General features: G+C 44.9%; 1 protein-coding gene and 1 non-coding gene across 7 annotated transcripts in view; one reads left to right on the top strand and one right to left on the bottom strand.

Moving 5' to 3' along the window:
• The window catches only part of SHISA6 (shisa family member 6), a 351868-nt gene that overhangs the window by 178157 nt on the left and 158776 nt on the right, over positions 1-14935 (bottom strand). The window lies entirely within an intron of this gene.
• On the top strand, positions 7198-7306 carry LOC127484591 (U6 spliceosomal RNA). Its single transcript, XR_007911643.3, has one exon. It is a non-coding gene; the product is annotated as a U6 spliceosomal RNA (small nuclear RNA).

Below are 14935 nucleotides of genomic sequence, written 5' to 3'. Positions count from 1 at the left end.
GTGCTGTTTTCTCTGGATACCCCACAATGAGACCTATCCCTCATCAGCCAGATACAAACATCCACCTGTGCATTGGAGATGAGGGAAAGACAGAGGGTAGCTGAGGACTGGGAGAAGGAATTCAAAGAGAGGGGAGTGAATGTTCCACTCGTGACATTCAAAGTAGGATTCACAGTGCACTTGAAGTGCAGCCAAGGTAAAGAAAGAAAGGACTCCAAATGTCACCCTGTAGTACCTACATGCAAGAAAGGAGGAAAACCATTTTTTTCCATGTTGCTGCAAGAATGCATGAAAAATTATAGTATGCGAATAACTTAAGGTACATTGCTAAGTGAAAAACTGGACAGCACATGGTATATTAAACTGATCACAGTACTGTAAAAACTCAAACCAACACATACCAAAAATAAGCAAATAAGATTGAAAGAAACCACACCATGATATTGCCAACTGCTTTTGGGTAGTTAGAAAATGAGTGTTATTTCTCCTCTCCTTTCAACTATTTTCCAAGAATTTTTTTCCATAACAAATCTATAATTTTTCTAATATAAATACTGTAACGGCAAAGTTCATGATAAAATGCAACAACCACCCAAATCACAGTTTTTGTTTGTGGGGCTCCCTCTGGATCAGTGGATCTCAGCCCTAGAGATGTGTTAGAATCATCTGGAAGCTTTAAAAAAATGTAATTGTTTGAAAGGTAGAGTAGCAGAGAGGGAGAGACAGAGAGATCTTCCATCCTCTGGTTCACTTCCCAGATGGCTGCAACAGTCGGCTCCAGGCCAGGCTGAAGCCAGGAGCCCAGAATTCCATGTATGTAGCAGGCACACAAGCACTTGGGCCGTTTGCTGTTGCCTTCCAAGGTACACTAGCAGAGAGCTACACCAGAAGCCGAGCAGCCAAGACTCAAACCCACACTCTGACACAGGATGCTGGCGTTGAGAGCTTAACCCACCATGCCACAATGCCAGCCCCCATCTGGGAGGTTTTAAAAACACAGGTACCCAGATGCAATTCCAGATTCTAGCTTATTAGTTCAACAGAGTCCAGGCTTGGACAGGGGTATCTGTAAACAGCACTCTGGGTGATTTTAATGCCCCATTGGGAACAAGAAGCCCTGCTCTAGCACAAATGGACAAACAAGCCGAGTCCCCTCTGTTCAGGTGGATTCAGGGAGCACTTGCTGGGACTCTCTCAGGTGCACGGCACCATCCACTATGTACATCCAAGGCTTCAGCACTCTTCTAGAGGGAAGTCTGGTTTCTTTCCTTCTCAGCCCAGCTCTCAAAGCCAAGCGTGCATAACAACCAGGAGAGCTTGAAGCAGACAGCTGGGTTCCACTCCCGGAGTTTCTGATTCTGCAGATCCAGGATAGGGCTCAGGAGTTGGCATTTCGGTCAAGCCCCCTGGCAGTGCTGGGGCCGTGGGTCCAGGGACCACACTCTGACAACTGTCGTCCTAGGGCTTGACCCTAGGACACAGGAGATTCCTGCCACTGCTTCCCGCACGCCTGCTACTGTGGAGTACGTTACACACTCCTCAGGGCACCCAGCTTTCCACGAGGAGCATTCTTGCTGCACACCACTGTGGCCACAGCCAACAGTTTCAGAGAATAGAATTATTAGAGCTGAACTAAGAGGCTTCTGCCCATCTCCCAAGCCACGTGACAGACAGCTCGGGACCCTGGACTCCAGTAGCTGCCGGAACCCTGAGTCCCTAGCTGGGGAGAGGAAAGGTCCTATGGAGGGGAGGGCCAGGACCCTTCTCCTAAAACTCAGCCATTTCTTCCCCAGCCCAACACACCCGACTCGAGAACAGGAGAGTCAGGAGACCTCGTAACAATTTAGAAGCTGCATAAATTTAAGCCTCATTAATTCAGAACCTGGGATACATCCGGCAGAATTTGGGCTGCTTTATTTTTGTGCTCCTTATAAATAAAATTTTTTAATAAACAAATCAATACTGAGGATGACGGAACATAAAACAACGCCCTGTGCTACTTACAAATCATTCTTGTCTGTCAGCTGGACAAGGTCCCTCTGGACTAAGCCTTGCTCCAGTGCACTGGGGCTGTGCTCGTGTGGAAGGGAACTAAAGTTGCTGAATATTCTATCACATGCCATGCGGTGGCACAGAACCTACACAGATACGGGTTTTTGTTTTAGACATTTATAACTACCATAACACTTGGCAGGTGACAAAGATCTTTCACATAAACTATTTACTTGAAATTGTGACACCTAATGACAAGTTGTTCATTATTACTATTTTCCCATTTTGTTGATGGACAGATTGAGACCAAAAGGCTGAAAATGGAAGTCGACTGAGCTGGAACAAGCATCCTGGTCAGCTAAATCTAAATCTCATGTTCATTCCATCATGCACACGTGGCTTCGTTTGCTCCTCACAAACACCCTGGGCAAAGCGGCAGTAACTTTCCCAAGTTCATGGCTGCTCAATGACAGCTCCTGGATTCCCACCTGGTCAAGCTGCCTTCAAAGCCCACACTCTTTCCGCAACTCTCAGCCCTGTGGACTGAATGAAGGCCATGGTGACTCTTCTCCGAGATGGAAGCCATAGTAGAAATGTTGGGTCCGCAAAACTCTTGGTGATGCCCGAGATCCTACAAGTTGAAGCTCATCAAAGAGTTGAGCTTCAAGTACTGCGGTTGTGAGTAGGAAAGGAAAGACAAGATGCTGAGGGGTAATGAGGCGAGGCCCCGAACATTTCTAGGATTAAGGAGTCTGTGGTCCAATCGGTTTGCAAATGTTGAGTTAAATGGAATGAAAACCAAAGCTAGGAGCTTCTCCAAAGCTACAAGTTGAACTCTCCAAGGAGCCCTCATATGAGTTCTCCAAACGCCTTTCTTGGATGCGCTCATGAAAGCTGCCCACGAAGTGGACGTGGGAAAAACGTGGTAACGGTTCCAGCTTTTGTCTGCACTGTGGTCCTTGAACTTGAGTATGTAGCAGCCTGCTCTGGATGGTACACAGAGAACCAGAACTGGGCTCCAGCCCCAGAATGCCTTACTTAGCAGGTCAGAGGCTATATGGCTTGGGTAATTAGCTTGGATGTTGACTATCTCCCAAAGGTCCATGTGTTAAAGACTTGATCCCCACGGTTATGAGTCAGTGGTATGAAGAGGGTCAACACTTCATCCAATTACGTTGTTTGGAGGTGGAGCTTTGGGGAGGTGACTGGATTGGATAGAGACACCAGGACTGAATCCTGGCACATCCACAAGAGACCACACAGACACAGATGTCTGTACACAGATGTCTGTCTCTTGCTGTGCAGTGCTGGACACCACACTGGGACTCTGTCAGCAAGGACACCCTCACCAGAAGCCGAACCAACGGGACCCACCATCTTGGACTGTGAACCTCTGGGACTATGACCCAAAATAAACCCTACATAAAGTTAGGTTGCCTCAGGTAGTTTGTTACAGTGATGAAAAGCTAACACAGGAGACAAGATACGGTCATTTCCATTGCTGACAAACTCCCAGGTGATGCTGACAATGTCCTTTGGCCCAAGGACCGTGTCTCATGAACTCCTATGTGAGGGCTAGCACCAGGTCAGAGCTGGATCCAGAGCCAAGGTCGAGAGTGATCAGGAGCTTATCACAAACAAGGGCGGCATGAAGGGAAGAAGAACTGGTAAAAGTCCAGCCATGTGCAGGTGGACAGTCAGAAAGACGGGAGTCCATGCCTCTTCTTTCCCCGTTGGTGCATGGAGTGTAATGTGAATGATATGAACGGATACTGTAGAATCTGTCAGTTGTCACACAAAGACCGCTCCCTGCTTAGTCCTGCAGGAACTACCCTGAGTCTCTGCTCATCTGCTGGCCATTAGGGTAGCTCGGAGAAGAAGTACAACCTTTGACCAAACAAGTTCGTATCCCATAGAGAGCTCTGGGCAGAAGCATGCAAGAGCCTGGTAAAGATGTTCTACTGATGCACTAGGTGCCAGTCCACCTCATAGTGTGGACACTCACACAGTCCACAGCGGAAGCAAGCATGGTTTGGGGCTTCGGAGTGTGCTTGCCTGCACCTGATGGAGCAAACACTGCAAAGCAGCACCTGGACGGTGCCTCCGCCTCCAGCTCTAGCAGCGCCACCTCACCCTCCCCACTGCCAATCCTTTTCAATGGAACCAAGGGCGTATTCTTGCTCAGTCACTGTCCAGGCTGCCACAACCTCCTGTCAGGACTCCATGGCTGGCCTTCTCAAATCTCAGCAGGAGCCAGAAATCACAGAGGAAGCACTAGGGGACAACTGTCCCCAGGCAGGAGGCAGAGGAAAGCAAAGAGAGGTCCCAGGCTGGGCTCCTGGAGCTGTGTGATGCTGTTGGCTCTGAGAAGGTTGTCAGAGAGTAAGCTGATCTGCAAGAGGTTTGCTGTAAGAAACTGAAGGAATAAAGAATGAGGTAGGGCTGGCACCGTGGCTCACTTGGTTAATCCTCCGCCTGCGGCGCCGGCATCCCATATGGGCGCCGGGTTCTAGTCCCGGTTGCCCCTCTTCCAGGCCAGCTCTCTGCTGTGGCCTGGGAGTGCAGTGGAGGATGGCTCAAGTGCTTGGGCCCTGCACCCCATGGGATACCAGGAAGAGGCTCCTGGCTCCTGGCTTCATATCTGCGCAGTGCCGGCTGTAGCGGTCATTTGGGGGGTGAACCAATGGAAGGAAGACCTTTCTCTCTCTCTCTCACTGTCATAAATCTACCTGTCAAATTAAAAAAAATTAATAAAATAAAAGAGGTTTGCTGTAAGAAACTGAAGGAAATAAGAATGAGGTATTATCCAAACAGCACTCTCTATGAGACTTCACCGAACTTTGTGAAAAATCGGATCAGTAGCCATGGGGGGACAGTTCGCCTGGGGCTGCAGAGCTGAGCAACTGGCTGGAGAGGAAGAAAACTGGTGGAGAGGCCAATGAGAGAAGTTCTGAGTACCAGCTGGCAGGACAAAGAGAGGAACACCGTGGGAGAAAAGACGAGACACAGTAGTTCACCCGGTGTTACTATTTCTTTAAACTAAAACTGAGAGGAGAGATGGAAGAGATAATTCAGAAGTGGTAATTAAAAGTTAATAGGTTTTTTTGAGTGGATAAAAGACTTTAGATTCTAGTTCCAAAGAAAGAATCAAATATCAGACTATATATTAGAAGGAATCAATATCTAGATATACCATGGTGAAATACCATTTAAAAAGTAAAAGAAGTCACCAGCAGGGTGGGGAGTAGGAGGTTTGGCTTAGTGATTAAGATTCTGCTTGTATGCCTGCATCCCAAATGGAAGTGCTTGGATTCAAGTCTCAGCTCAACTCTGGTTTCCAGCTTCCTGTGAATGCACACCCTGGCAGGCACCAGGTGATGGTTCACACAGCTGGGTTCTTGCCACCATGTGAGAGACCTGGACTGAGTTTCCAGACCCTGGTCTCCCATGCGGGTGCAGGGCCCAAATACTTGAGCCATCCTCCACTCTCTTCCTGGGCCACAGCAGAGAGCTGGACTGGAAGAGAAGCAACCAGGACAGAACCGGCGCCCCAACCGAGACTGGAACCCGGAGTGCCGGCACCACAGGCAGAGGATTAGCCTAGTGAGCCGCGGCGCTGGCTGGAACCTAACTGACAAGATTCGAAGCTCCCTGGGGGTCTGTTTCCTCAAGTGTAAAAGGGAAACCATAATGGTACCCATTTGATAGGGTTGTTGAGGAGGTTGGAAGAGTGTATTTCAGATGGTTTAATTCAATTCTTGTGCCTTGAAACCCATTGTAAATAATGAAAACAAAGTAAAATGGAAAAACTTTCATTAGGAAAACAGTCCTGGCTTTTCAGTAAATAGAACAGAACACTTGGGAAAGACACAACACACACACACACACACACACACACACACAAACGCAAAAACACATTCACAGAAATCAACTTAAAGAAGACTAAGGACCTAAAGACAAAAAAAAAATAAAATAAAAATCAGGAATACAGGAGAATATGCTAATGATCTCAGAGCAGGAATGAATTCCTGAACAAGACTTACAAGGTACCAACTAGAGAGGAAACAAGTTTAAATACTGATCCATCAAAAGCATGGAACATGAAGACTAGAAAATGTATTTGTATTAATATTCAGAACATGTAAGTAGTCACAGATTCATAAGAAAGAAAATAACCCTTTAGGGGGATAAAACTATGCAAAGATAATCCACAGGACACTCACGGAAGAGAAAACCTGAGAGGCCAATATACATCAAGTAGTGTTCCATCTCACAAGCAATCTGGGAAATTAAAATTCAGACCTCAATTAGATATCATTTCACACCCAAGAGACTGGCAAAAATGTAAACGCCTAGGACGCCCGAGATGGAACAGGGACAAGAACTCAGGTAACCTCTGGTAGGACTGTCACCTGACACAACCACTTGGTTAGGAGCTCTGGCGATGGCTAACAAAGTTAAATATGGCTACACCATGGAACTGGCAATTCTGTCTGTGACTGTATTCCCTATATAACTCCTCACACACATGAAGGCATTTCAGAAAGTTCATGGAAAAATAGAATTAAAACATAAGTTTATGTTGGTCTAAAAAATTGTGAAATCCATGCCCCCTGGTATACATAAGAAGATATGCACAAGCATGTTCAAATGCAATACTCTTCTTTCATATACATAAAAGAATTATTTATTTACTTGAGAGGCAGATTTACAGAGAGAGGGAGAGACAGAGAAAAAGGTCTTCTTCCATCTACTGGCTCACTCCCCAAATGACTGCATTGGCTAGAGCTGAGCTGATTCGAAGCCAGGAGCCAGGAGCTTCTTCCAGGTCTCCCACATGAGTACAGGGGCCCAAGGACTTGGGCCATCTTCTACCACTTTCTCAGGTCATCAGTAGGGAGCTAGATCAAAAGAGGAGCATCTGGGACTCAAACCAGTGCCAGTATGGGATGCCGGCACCGCAGGCGGATGCCCCCAAACATAATACTCTGCAATACAGACAAACTGTGGGAAGAAGAATCTATATTCCTACTAAGAGAAAAATGATCAATGGTGGAGGGCTTATGCAATACAGTCCTATACACCAACATAAATGAAATGCGATGAAGTGGAATGAACCAGAGCTGTGAGTATCAACGTGGGTAATGTTGAGCAAACAAGAAAAATAGGATGGTGTGATATTTAGAGTTTAAGAAATGCAATATAGTGCTCGCTTCGGCAGCACATATACTAAAAAACTGGAACGATACAGAGAAGATTAGCATGGCCCCTGTGCAAGGATGACACGCAAATTCGTGAAGCGTTCCATAAAAAAAAAAAAAGAAATGCAATATAATACTCTGCATTGTTTAAGGATATGTGCATATGTAGTGTTATACACATCTGAAGAATTCATCAAAATGATAAATAAAAATATCAAGATAAGAGACATTTCTGTAGGTAAGAAGGAGAATGTAATTTACAAAGGGTATGGAAAGTGTTTTGGGGTTCTATTTTTGTGCCGGGGTAGCTGGAGACATGTTTAATGATTAAATAATTCTTCATCTAATTTTATTTACATATTTTTATAGCTGGGTAGATAGATAGATACATAGATAAATTGGTGGGTGAGTGGGTGGATGCACAGATAAATGGGTGGGTGCATGGATGGATGGATACACAGCTGAATGAATGAATGGATACCTACAGACTGATAGACTGATCAACTGTTCTTAGTTAAGCAACTGTCGCCCACGGAATTCATTCATTGCCAAACTATCTTTCAAGAATAAAGGCAACAAAGAGTTTCCAGTTTCAAGAACTCAGGGACTAAAATACCCACATGTCTCGATTGAGGAGGGGAATAAAAAATCCACCTGATGATGAAATCCGTGAAGCAGAAAGAAAAACTATAGAATTTCTGTTAGGAAAATGGCGCAGTCTTATCTGTGGGGCAATCTACACCCTGACGCCATTCTAGGCTCTAGCCCCCCACCGCCATTGCTGGAAGCCAGGTGGCCACACAGCCCAACCACCGGTGTCAAGCTCCACCCCCATCCTGATGGGATTCGCATGAAACACATGGCTCGCTCTCTCTCTCTCTCTCTGTCTCTTTCTCTCCTTTTTCGCTCCTTCCAATGGTCTGCTGAGTTTTCTCCAATATACCCTTTCCCTTACTCCGGTGTTTGGTGTGTTTTGTGGCGGCCTTACAATTTCTAAAACCATAACTGCGAGTTTATTTGTAACTTCCAAGCAGTATATAAATCCAAACATTCGTTAAGAAAAAGATTGTTAAATTAGAGTATGCATTTTTTTAGCATTTAACAAATCATGTTTATTGACTGAAATAAAGTTAAATGACATAGGCGCTGCCCTGGGAAATGTGGTTTGCACAGAAGGCAATGAAAGTGCACTGTGAGGATGAAATAAAACTCAACGTGGCTTCAGGGATGCAGAAGCACCTGTCTGTCCTCCGGCTCGCTTAAAATGCAGCACGAGCCCCGGACACACATGTGAAGCTGGTTTCTGGCAAGCTGAAAGGCAGTGTGAAGGGTGTTCAGGTCTTTCCGGGCAGCCAGGCCCACTGATGAAACTCCTTTAAACAACAATGTGCCACAGACAACACCCAAAACGTACACTGGATCCCAGGGACATATTCCTAGTCATGGGATACAAGGCTCTTCCCTTTACTCACTTATTTCCATAAAAAGACACACACACAAACACACATAAACTAGTAGGAAGAAATATAAAGAAATAGGTCAATACCCCCAATCCCATCCCCGCAAAGAAAGAAATATTAATTTGATTTCATTTCTTGAAAGGCAAAGAAGAAACCAGACAGAGAGGTCCCAACTGCTGGCTTACTCTCCAAATGCTTGTAACAGGTGAGGCTGGGCCAGGCTGAAGCTGGGAGCCAGAAACTCAATCCAGGTTTTTCTTTTCTTTTTCTTTCTTTCTTTTTTTTTTTTAACAGGCAGAGTTAGACAGAGAGACAGAGAGAAAGGTCTTTCCTCCATTGGTTTACCCCCTAAATGGCTGCTACAGCTGGCGCGCTGCGCTGATCTGAAGCCAGGAGCCAGGTACTTCCTCCTGGTCTCCCATGCGGGTGCAGGGCCCAAGCACTTGGGCCATCCTCCACTGCCTCCTGGGCCACAGCAGAGAGCTGGCCTGGAAGAGGAGCAACCGGGATAGAACCGGCACCCCAGCCAGGACTAGAACCTGGAGTACCAGCGCCACAGGCGGAGGATTAGCCTAGTGAGCTGCAGTGCCGGCCTCAATCCAGGTTTTCTACATGGAGTCAACTCCCTGAGCTATCTCCTGCTGCCTCCCAGGGTGCACGTTATCAGAAAGCTGAAATGAAGAACAGAGCTGGCACTCAGATCGGAGCACTCTGATAAGAATTGGGCTGGGTGGGGCCGGCGCCGTGGCGCAGCTGGTTAAAGCCCTGGCCTTAAGAGTCGGCATCCCATATGGGTGCTGGTTCTAGTCCTGGCTGCTCCTCTTCCAATCCAGCTCTCTGCTATGGCCTGGGAAAGTAGTAAAAGATGGCCCAAATCCTTGGGCCCCTGCACTCATGTAGAGACCAGGAAGAAGCTCCTGGCTCCTGACTTTGGATCGGCACAGCTCCAGCCATTGCAGCCATCTGGGTAGTGAAACAGCGGATGGAAGACCCCTCTGTCTCTATATTTCTCTGTAACTCTTTCAATTAAATAAAATAAAATCTAAAAAAAAAAGAGAAGAATTGGGCTGGGCCTGGCTGACGCCAGGAGCCAGGAGCCAGGAGCTTCTTCCGGGTCTCCCACATGGATGCAGGGACCCAAGCACTTGGCCCATAATCCACTGCTTTCCCAGGTGCGTTATCAGGGAGCTGAATCAGAAGTGGAGCAGTACAGACTCAAACCGGTGCCCATATGGAATGCCAGCACTGCAGGCCACGGCTTTAACCTGCTGAGCCACAGCAATGGCCACAGAAAGAAATATTTTCAAAGACCAATGAATATGTTAAAATGACTAAGGAAGTGCTAATCAAAATATGAAGTACCTTTTAAAATATCAATCAATTTGGGAAAACTTAAGAATTTGATGAGACAGTGCCCAGGGAAGAGGCACTCATTACTGCCATAAGGGTCTAAGTTGGAAGCACCTACTTGGAGGGCGGGTCTGTGACTTATTCCCCTGCTAGGAAGGTTGCCTATTTACAGACTCAAATTTCCCCACATTACACGAACCAGGCTAGCCAGCGCAGGATCGATCGTACTGATAGTTTCCTGCAACAGAGAGCCAACTAAATAAACTGCACCCCATCGCGTCATGGAATACCATGCAGCCATGACAAAGGTTGAGGCCAAGATAGACAAATTAAAAAGGGGGAAAAAAAAGCAAGGCCAAAAGTGATGCTTCAGTGTGCTCTCTCTTAGGTAACTAACAATACATAGAATCCAGAACTAACAATATATAGAATCCATACAATGAGAATATCTACAAGCCCACTGTAGGAAGCGTGGTTTATGCAATCTTTTTTTTTTCTCTGTAAATGATTGTGCACACAAACTGTTAAGACTTTTTTTCCTCTAGGGAGAGGGGCGAGGATGAAATACTCCTTAGCTGTATTAGTTATTTTACTGCCTGAATTTTCTAAACAGGTATTTGAGTTATTTTTATTCTTGTAATATTTACAGTTTTTCTGGTATTTCAGTGTGGGATGACGGGCCATGTTTCTTTTGTTCTGTTTTCCTCTTTGTACTTTATATATTAAAATTAAACTAATACCGTATCATTTTAGAAAAAGAAGTGCAAAGGCCAGGAAGTGCGAAGGACCTACCCTTCCTTGTGTAAATGGTAAGGCACTAATTAAATGTGGATGCTCGGCTGGCACCGCGGCTCACTAGGCTAATCCTCTCCCTGCGGCGCCGGCACCCCGGGTTCTAGTCCCGGTTGGGGCACCAGTTCTGTCCCGGTTGCTCCTCTTCCAGGCCAGCTCTCTGCTGTGGCCCAGGAAGGCAGTTGGAGGATGGCCCAAGTGCTTGGGCCCTGCACCCGCATGGGAGACCAGGAGGAAGCACCTGGCTCCTGGCTTTGGATCGGTGCAGCGTGATTTGGGGGGCGGGGGTGAACCAACGGAAAAAGGAAGACCTTTCTCTATCTCTCTCTCTCTGTCTAACTCTGCCTGTCAAAAAAAAAAAAAGGGGCGGAGCCAAGATGGCGGAATAGTGAGGGCGCGCACCGATAGTCCGGGAAAATTTAGTTTAATAAAAGGGGAGTTACGGTAGCCGCAGAAAATAGAACCAAACAAAAATTGCAGGGGAAACCCTTCTGAATGGAGCAGGCGTGAATCGGACGACCTACTGGGAGAACAAGGTCGCCCACCGCACGGAAGCAAAGTCGCGGGACCCAGCCTCAGAAGCCCCAGGGTCTGCGCGACAGTGCTCCAAGGAGAGTGCACGCCACACAGAAAACAGCGGGGAGACTTGAGACGCTCAGGGCTCCGAGTCCACACATCGGCGCTGGAAGGGGAGGTGAGCTCAATAACCCGAGACATTGGTGGGGAAACGGGGGTCAGAATCTAGAGGGGGGCCGGAAAGTGCAGCAAACTCACTACCGGAAAGAAGGAAAAAAAAAAGCTTCGGGGTTTCTCTTCCCCCTAACCTTGCAAAGGTTACAAGGCTGCAAGACTTGAAGAATTCCCAAGAGACAAAGAGCAGGCCTCCTCTTTGGATTTACATATCAGTGGGGGAGAGTTAAGGAACTGAGTCACTACAATTCAGTAGCCTAGGCAACCCAGTGGGAGTCCAGAGGAGCCAAAGACTGGAAGCTAAATACCATCAATTCTGCACAGCCCTGCCCTGCAGTGTTACTTACCCCCTGAATAAATAAAATAAATAAATAAATAAAAAGAGAGAGATTTACCACGCATAACCTGAGGGTGTCACCTTTGCACACCCTTAACCAGGAAGAACCAGGCAGAGCTCTCAGGCCGCACCCATCTCAAGCCTCCAAGGCTCCTCCAACAGCAGGCAGTCCACTTAACACGGACACAGTATAAAAAAAAAAAAAAAAAAAAGAAAAAAAAAAAGCGCACAGTGACGCAAGAAGAATTAACTATGCCGAGTAACAAACACAGAAATAGAGGGAGCAAGATCAACGATGACACTATGATGCCTCCAAATAAGCAAAACACCCCAAGCCAAGAGTATGAAGATGATGAGATAGAAGAAATGCAAGATACGGATTTCAAAAAATTTATGATAAGAACATTTAGAAGTTTTCAAAAGCAAATCCTTGAACTACAGAAATCCTTAATGGACAAGATTGAAAATCTTTCTCGTGAAAATGAAATTTTAAGGAAGAGTCAAAATGAAACTCAGAAACTAGTAGAACAGGAAAGTGTAATAGTCAAGAGAAATCAAAATGAAATGAAGAGCTCAATAGATCAAATGACAAACACATTAGAAAGCCTTAAAAACAGAATGGGTGAAGCAGAAGAGAGAATATCGGACTTAGAAGATAGAGCACAGGAAAACATACAGTCAAACCAAAGAAAAGAAGAGGAAATTAGAAACCTGAAAAATATTGTTGGGAATCTACAGGATACTATTAAAAAAACCAACATTCGAGTTCTAGGAGTTCCTGAAGGCATGGAGAGAGAGAAAGGATTGGAAGGCCTTTTTAGTGAGATACTAGCAGAGAACTTTCCAGGTTTGGAGAAGGACAGAGATATCCTAGTACAGGAAGCTCATAGAACCCCCAATAAACATGACCAAAAGAGATCCTCACCACGACACGTGGTAATTAAACTTACCACAGTGAAACATAAAGAAAAGATCCTAAAATGTGCAAGAGAGAAACGTCAGATTACTCTCAGAGGATCTCCAATCAGACTCACAGCTGACTTCTCATCAGAAACCCTACAAGCTAGGAGGGAATGGCGAGACATAGCACAGGTGCTAAGAGAGAAAAATTGCCAGCCCAGAATATTATATCCTGCCAAGCTCTCATTTGTGAATGAAGGTGAAATAAAGACCTTTCATAGCAAACAGAAATTGAAAGACTTTGTGGCCACTCGTCCGGCCCTGCAAAAGATACTTAAAGATGTGCTACACTCAGAAACACAGAAACACGGCCATCAATATGAAAGAAGGGAAAGGAAGAACACCTACCAGTAAAAGAGCATGGGAAGCTCAAAGCATATACTAGAAAATATTTCCGGGAAAATGGCAGGGCAAAGTCACTACGTATCAATTGTCACATTGAACATTAATGGTCTGAATTCTTCAGTTAAAAGACACCGTTTAGCTGACTGGCTCACAGAACACAACCCAACTATTTGTTGCCTACAAGAAACACATCTCTCTAACAAAGAGGCATGCAGACTGAAAGTGAAAGGTTGGAAAAAGATATTCCATGCCAACAGAAACCAAAAAAAAGCAGGTGTAGCCATATTAATATCAGACAAAATAAACTTTAATACAAAAACTGTTAAGAGAGACAAAGAGGGACACTATATAATGATTAAGGGTTCAATTCAACAGGAAGATGTAACTATTATAAATGTATATGCACCTAATTACAGGGCACCGGTCTATTTAAAAGATATGTTAAGGGACTTAAAGGGAGATTTAGATTCCAATACAATAGTACTGGGGGACTTCAATACTCCACTCTCAGAAATAGACAGATCATCCGGACAGAAGATCAACAAGGAAACAGCAGATTTAATTGACACTATTGCCCAAATGGATCTAACAGATATCTACAGAACTTTCAACCCTACATCTACAGACTTCACATTCTTCTCAGCAGCGCATGGAACCTTCTCTAGGATTGATCACATACTAGGACATAAAGCAAATCTCAGCAAATTTAAAAGGATTAGAATCATACCATGCAGCTTCTCAGACCACAGCGGGATGAAGCTGGAAATTAGCAACTCAGGAAACCCCAGAAAGTATGCAAACACATGGAGACTGAACAACATGCTCCTGAATGAACACTGGGTCATTCAAGAAATCAAAAGAGAAATCAAAAACTTTCTGGAAGTAAATGAAGACAACAACACAACATATCAAAACTTATGGGATACAGCAAAAGCAGTATTGAGAGGCAAATTTATAGCAATAGGTGCCTATATCAAGAAATTGGAAAGGTACCAAATAAATGAGCTTTCAGCGCACCTCAAGGACCTAGAAAAACTGCAGCAAACCAAACCCAAATCTAGTAGGAGAAGAGAAATAATTAAAACCAGAGAAGAAATTAACAGGATTGAATCCAAAAAAACATTACAAAAAATCAGCCAAGCGAGAAGCTGGTTTTTTGAAAAAATAAACAAAATTGACACCCCATTGGCCCAACTAACTAAAAAAAGAAGAGAAAAGACCCAAATCAATAAAATCAGAGATGAAAAAGGAAACGTAACAACAGACACCACAGAAATAAAAAGAATCATCAGAAATTACTACAAGGACCTGTATGCCAGCAAACAGGAAAACCTATCAGAAATGGATAGATTCCTGGACACATGCAATCTACCAAAATTGAACCATGAAGACATCGAAAACCTAAATAGACCCATAACTGAAACAGAAATTGAAACAGTAATAAAGGCCCTCCCAACAAAGAAAAGCCCAGGACCAGATGGATTCACTGCTGAATTCTACCAGACATTTAAAGAAGAACTAATCCCATTTCTTCTCAAACTATTCAGAACAATCGAAGAAGAGGGAATCCTCCCAAATTCTTTCTATGAAGCCAGCATCACCTTAATCCCTAAGCCAGAGAAAGATGCAGCACTGAAAGAAAATTACAGACCAATATCCCTGATGAACATAGATGCAAAAATCCTCAATAAAATTCTGGCCAATAGAATACAACAACACATCAGGAAAATCATCCACCCAGACCAAGTGGGATTCATCCCTGGTATGCAGGGATGGTTCAACATTCGCAAATCAATCAATGTGATTCA

This window comes from Oryctolagus cuniculus, chromosome 17 (assembly GCF_051225735.1).
Source record: "Oryctolagus cuniculus isolate XC-2025 breed Fujian yellow rabbit chromosome 17, ASM5122573v1, whole genome shotgun sequence".
Lineage (NCBI taxonomy): Eukaryota > Metazoa > Chordata > Mammalia > Lagomorpha > Leporidae > Oryctolagus > Oryctolagus cuniculus.
This window is presented reverse-complemented; position numbering and strand designations above follow the sequence as displayed.